The sequence below is a fragment of the Parasteatoda tepidariorum genome, chromosome 10 (genome assembly GCF_043381705.1).
Source record: "Parasteatoda tepidariorum isolate YZ-2023 chromosome 10, CAS_Ptep_4.0, whole genome shotgun sequence".
Taxonomy (NCBI): Eukaryota; Metazoa; Arthropoda; class Arachnida; order Araneae; family Theridiidae; genus Parasteatoda; species Parasteatoda tepidariorum.
In genome coordinates this window covers 77,264,976-77,271,305 of record NC_092213.1, presented here as the reverse complement: position 1 = coordinate 77,271,305, position 6,330 = coordinate 77,264,976, and positions in this window count along the sequence as shown.

The following is a 6,330-nucleotide window of genomic DNA, read 5'->3' as shown; positions in this document are numbered from 1 at the left end:
GGAAATATTTTCGTAATTCTCAAATGGTAGCTAAATGTAAGCATTTTTCAGTAGTCTAGAAAAATCGTAGCTACCACTCGTTTATTTTTTCCAGTTAGAGGGAACCCTGTTCAGGGAAGCGAACTGCTCAAAAAGTTACTTTATATGAAGAATACTGAACTAAAAATAACTTAAATTTAGTTACCACTAAAAAATATCTTTTTTTCTTTTAGCAAAGTGGAGGAAGTTGGAATATCTAGATATTAAGAAAGAAATTTACTACCACTTTCTTTATTTACTTGATTTTTTTCTAAATCATATAATGTGCAAACCAAATTACCTTTGAAGTTTTAAGGAATATCTACTTTTATTTTTTGGAGGTAATGCTAAAGCTTTCATTAGGGAAAGAGAAAATTACCGGTTTTCATATTGTGGACCTAAATCAAAACTTTTCAAACGCTTACCAGCTTTCCCAAATTAATTCCAAGTCAGCCTTCTTTTTTTTTTTAAAAAAAAAAGGAACTGGAACTGGCTTAATTAATGTCACCTCCCATTAAAGAAAGTAAAAAGAAAATCCACAGAAGGTTAAAAAAAGCAAACATTTTAAGTGAAGATGATTAAATTTTACTAAACACCAGATGTATTTAATTCGTTTTTATACTTTTTTTTTCTTTTTTTTTAAGGAAAAAAAAAGAAACATATTTCCCAGCAGCATTCGGTAAAGAGCAACAGCACGATTTGCCTTTATCTCCAAAACAAACTCAATCTGTGATTGACGCGTGTTTGACAAATGTTTACATCTGAGTGCAAGAGTAAAAATTGACGACTCCTTATTTTCTTAATGAAAACGCAATTATTTCAAGGAAATCGGCGTTAAACTTTGATATTTGTGCTGCTGACATCAATTTTTAAAATCACCTTTAGCCAATAAGCAAGTCGTTGTTGTAAGAAATTACTGTTACATAAAGCAACTTTTTAATTATTTTTTTTTTTACATTGATAATGTGTTTCAATACGCCAATATGAAATTAACTAGAAAACTACTAACAAAAAATCTAGAATGTAAAAGAGTTTAAGTAAAATCTAAAGTTATTAGAGGTTTTAGAGAAAGAATGAAAAACCCTAATTTTTATAAATTGAATAAAAACGTAAATTAGGTAATAAGCAATTTATTACACTGAATGTTATTACAGGGTCCTGTAGTTTATTACAGGGAATGGAGGAAAATATGGAAAAACTTTGTGAGGGAGGTCAATTGTCATCGATGAAAATGCACTTCAGCATAGATTCAAATTAACATGTTTTATATACTATTGAATTAAAATTATATTTTTTTAGTGGTACAGTTACTAAGTCATAAGCAGATATTACACTAATTCTGTGTAATCAGTTTTTCTTTTTGAAGCATATGTTTTGGAAGATTTTACTTTGCGAAACTGTTGGCACATTTTAAAAGAACAACTTTCAAAAACTTGGTTTAACCGCAATTAAAAGAGGAAGCTTTAATATTAGCTATATTGAAATCATTCTATTGGTTATTGCAATTACATAAATTTTCAGGCTTGTGTTCTCAAAATAGGCTTATAAACCTTCGTCAAATAGAAAAGGACAAATAGCACAATAGGAGAGACGGCACCCTGAAATAATTCTATAGGATTGTAATATTTATATAATTTTTATTTTATTTATAGTGGAAATAAAAAAGGAAAAAAACTTTTGACATCCAAAACTCATTTTGGTCGTTGAAAATTTTGCCTGGATTAAAAAGACGCCATTTCTAAGCATCTTTTTATTCAAGCGCTTGATCCTTCAAATTGTGCCAACAGTTTTAAAATCTTCCAAACATTCATCGCTTAAAAAAAAAAAAAAAAAAAAAAAAAAAAAAAAGATAAAGAGTTAGTATAGAAGTCTATCGATAATTTTTTACATAGTCTTCTAGGGGCTGGGATAGCCTGGTTGTTAGGGGAAAGGGCCCATGTGCAAGAGGTCGTGGGTTCGATACCCACCGGCCGAAATAAATGGCGACTAATGCACGTTAAATCTGTCGAGTCACAAAGTCCTACACGTTCCGATAACAAATCATACCCCTGGGGGTACTGATCCAGGAGTTTCCTTGTCTTCTGAATTGGATTCAAAATTATAAGGCTACGGAGTTGAACATTGGTAGTCGTAAACCCGAAATTGGGTCGACTGTCCAACGACGGTTATAAAAATTCTTGCACATCTTTTGTTTGAATTTAACCGTAAAATCAGAGATTATTTTAGATAAAGTCAAAGTAAAAAAAAAGAAGATGTTTCGACTTTCCATCTGAAGCACGATCCGGGTTGAAAGGCTTATCTTTGCTAACAAGAGAGACGAGGTCAAATATCGTCAAAAAACATGCTTACGTAATGTTTGAACGATCCCTTTACAGCTTTGCATTAAAAATCAGATGTCATCGCTTCAAAAATTCCGAAAGTTTTGTGATTTATGTCAACTAAATTATTCTTATGAGCTAATGCCTTTTAAGAAGAAAAAAAGTTACCCTACAACATAAGGCACAAATCGGTGAAGAGGCCTTTACGTAGATCAATTCGAACTAAGATTAAATTTTTAACCCTTTGACGGTCAGGGAAATGAGCAGTTTTCGTTTCATTAATTCGCACAGTATTACGTGCAAACAGTAGTCGAAAGTGGCATCTGTTTTTCACTTCCGTTCCTCCGAAAATGTCACTCTTCTCTGGCAATGCCAACTGCTCCGTCTTCTGGAATTGTTATAATAAAGTGGTAGCAAATTATGTAGTAAATTTCTTTGGAGAAGGACAGTTATAAGATTACTTTTTAATAGAGTAACCAGTAGATTGTTGCTTTAACGTTGCATTTTTATATGTTACTTTTAGTTTTTGATATTTAGTGGTGAAAAAAATTACTTTAAAGGAGAAATGCTAAACTGAAAGTAACTTGACTTTCGCCATCACTAGGAAATACTATTTTACAAAGAGGGGCAAGTTGGCATCCCTGGATGCGGTAAATAGCTAGCCTCACGCGTTTTAAAAACTTCTTAAAGTATTCGTAGTACATATAAATAACAGTTTTCACGTACTTATCGTTTTTAACATAGTCAATGCAGAATAATAATGGCGAACGAGCTCAGCTCGTCAGCGCGCATTGGGGAAAAATTTCACTACGCGAGTAGTGCTCGTTACTAACCATTACGGTCAAAATCCTGCTCCCGAGCGGAACTCGTTTGCGCGCATTATGAGGCACGATTCGATTGCGAGCTGAACTCGTTCATAACCGTCAAAGGGTTAATTTTCATTTATTTGATACGTTTTATCCTTGACAGTCTTTGAAAAAAATTTGAAATATAGGCTCTGCTCTGTAATTGTATTGATGAATTCTTCAGCTGTTAAGCTGTATTACCCAGGGTCTGGGTGGTGCTTAAAAAATTGAAAAAGTGTTAGCAAAATTATGAAATTTTTTTTTATTTTAATTATGTTCGTAACCATCTCAGTAGTTCAAAAACCTAAAGTATATCTACAGATATCCGCGAGTATCTATAGAATATATCTATAGAGGAATATCTATAGAATATATCTATAGAGGAACATCTATAGAATATATCTATAGAAGAATATCTATAGAATATATCTATAGAAGTGAACGCGTTTGAGATTTTAGTTTTGGAGCGAAAGCTAGTACAATGAAAATTTGCATTGTAGCAATTTATCAGTATATTCATATCTATAATCTATCAAACCTATAATCGCTCTTGAGATTTTAGTTTTGAAGTAATAACTAGTGCATTGAAATTTGCAGATTTTGTTCAAAGAAAATGTGTCACTAAACTTTTTAAGAAACTGCGTGAACCCGGTCTTATTTAAGGNACCCTTCGGCCGAAGTAAATGGTGACTAATGCACGTTAAATCTGTCGAGTCCCAAAGTCCTACGTGTTCCGATAACAAATTATACCCCTGGGGGTACTGATCCAGGAGTTTCTTTGTCTTCTGAATTGGATTCAAAATTACAAGGCTACGGAGTTGAACTTTAGTAGTCGTAAACCCGAAATTGGGTCGACTGTCCAGTGACGGTTATAAAAATTCTTGCGCATCTTTTATTTGAATTTAGCCTTAAAATTAGAGAATATTTTAGATAAAGTCAAAGTAAAAAGAAGATGTTACGACTTTCCATCTGAAGCATGATCCGGGTTGAAAGGCTTATCTTTGCTAAGAAGAGAGACGAGGTCAAATATCGTCAAAAAACATGCTTACGTAATGTTTGGACGATCCCTTTACAGCTTTGCATTAAAAATCAGATGTCATCGCTTCAAAAATTCCGAAAGTTTTGTGATTTATGTCGACTAAATCATTCTTATGAGCTAATGCCTTTGTAGAAGGAAAAAAAAGTTACCCTACAACATAAGGCACAAATCGGTGAAGAGGCCTTTACGTAGATCAATTCGAACAAAGATTAAATTTTTAACCCTTTGACGGTCAGGGAAATGAGCAGTTTTCGTTTCATTAATTCACACAGTATTACGTGCCAACAGTAGTCGAAAGTGGCATCTGTTTTCCACCTCCGTTCCTCCGAAAATGTCACTCTTCTCTGGCAATGCCAACTGCTCCGTCTTCTGGAATTGTTATAATAAAGTGGTAGCAAATTATGTAGTAAATTTCTTTGGAGAAGGACAGTTATAACCCTACTTTTTAATAGAGTAACTAGTAGATAGTTGCTTTAACGTTGCATTTTATATGTTACTTTTAGTTTTTGATATTTAGTGGTGAAAAAAATTACTTAAAAGGAGAAATGCTAAACTGTAAGTAACTTGACTTTCGCCATCACTAGGAAATACTATTTTACAAAGAGGGGCAAGTTGGCATCTCTAGATGCGGTAAATAGCTAGCCTCACGTGTTTTAAAAACTTCTTAAAGTATTCGTAGTACATATAAATAACAGTTTTCACGTACTTATCGTTTTAAATATAGTCAATGCAGAATAATAATGGCGAACGAGCTTAGCTCGTCAGCGCGCATTGGGGGAAAATTTCACTACGCGAGTTGTGCTCGTTACTAATCATTACGGTCAAAATCTTGCTCCCGAGCGGAACTCGTTTGCGCGCATTATGAGGCACGATTCGATTGCGAGCTGAACTCGTTCATAACCGTCAAAGGGTTAATTTTCATTTATTTGATACGTTTTATCCTTGACAGTATAGTCTTTGAAAAAAAATTGAAATATAGGCTCTGCTCTGTAATATTGATGAATTCTTCAGCTGTTAAGCTGGATTACTCAGGGTCTGGGTAATACTTAAAAAATTGAAAAAGTGTTAGCAAAATTATGAAAAAAAGTTGTATTTTAATTATGTTCGTAACCATCTCAGTAGTTCGAAAACTTAAAGTATATCTATAGATATCCGCGAATAGCTATAGAATATATCTATAGAGGAATATCCATAGAGGAATATCTATAGAAGAATATATATAGAATATATCTATAGAAATGACTGCTTTTGAGATTTTAGTTTTGGAGTGAAAGCTAGTACAATGAAAATTTTGCATTGTAGCAATTTATCAGTATATTCAGATTTACAATCTATCAAACCAAACCTATAATCGCGTTTGAGATTTTAGTTTTGAAATAATAGCTAGTAGTACATTGAAATCTGCAGATTTTGTTCAAAGACAATTTGTCACATGATTTCTATTTTAAGAACTATGTGAATCCGGTCTTATTTGGGGAAAAACTTGGCAAATTTGCATTGTAGCAATTTATCAGCACATTCAGCTCTATAATCTATTCAGATCTATAACACATTCAAGCCTATTATCTATCAAACCTATAATCAAGTTTGAGATTTATTTTTGAAGTAATAGCTAGTACATTTAAATTTGCAGATTTTGTTCAAAGGAAATTTGTCACCAGATTTCTATTTTAAAAACTGTGTATCAGTATATTCAGATCTATAATGTATTGAAACTTACTTTACTTTATTTAAATCAAGCTGGGTGCCTGAGACGCGCAGCGGCCCCTAACCCATACACCGTGAAATAATTTACATTGTTTGAAAACATTTTATATTATGCAACATTGTGGTGGCAAGTTTAAAAAGACAGGAAATAAGAAAAAAGAAAATATAAAAAGAACAGAAATTACAGGCATTGTTTGTAGATTACATATTTGTCAGTTCTATTGGAATATGTTATTTAATAATTTTTACAGTAGGTTTCTAGATTTTAATAATAATGGATTTTTTAAAGTTCTGTTAAATGTTCAGAGTTTGTGTTTTTGATTTTTATTTTCTGCTGTTCAGAATAGACTGCAAGATGACACATGAGACTATGATAAGTTCAGAGATGCCAACTTGCTCCGGA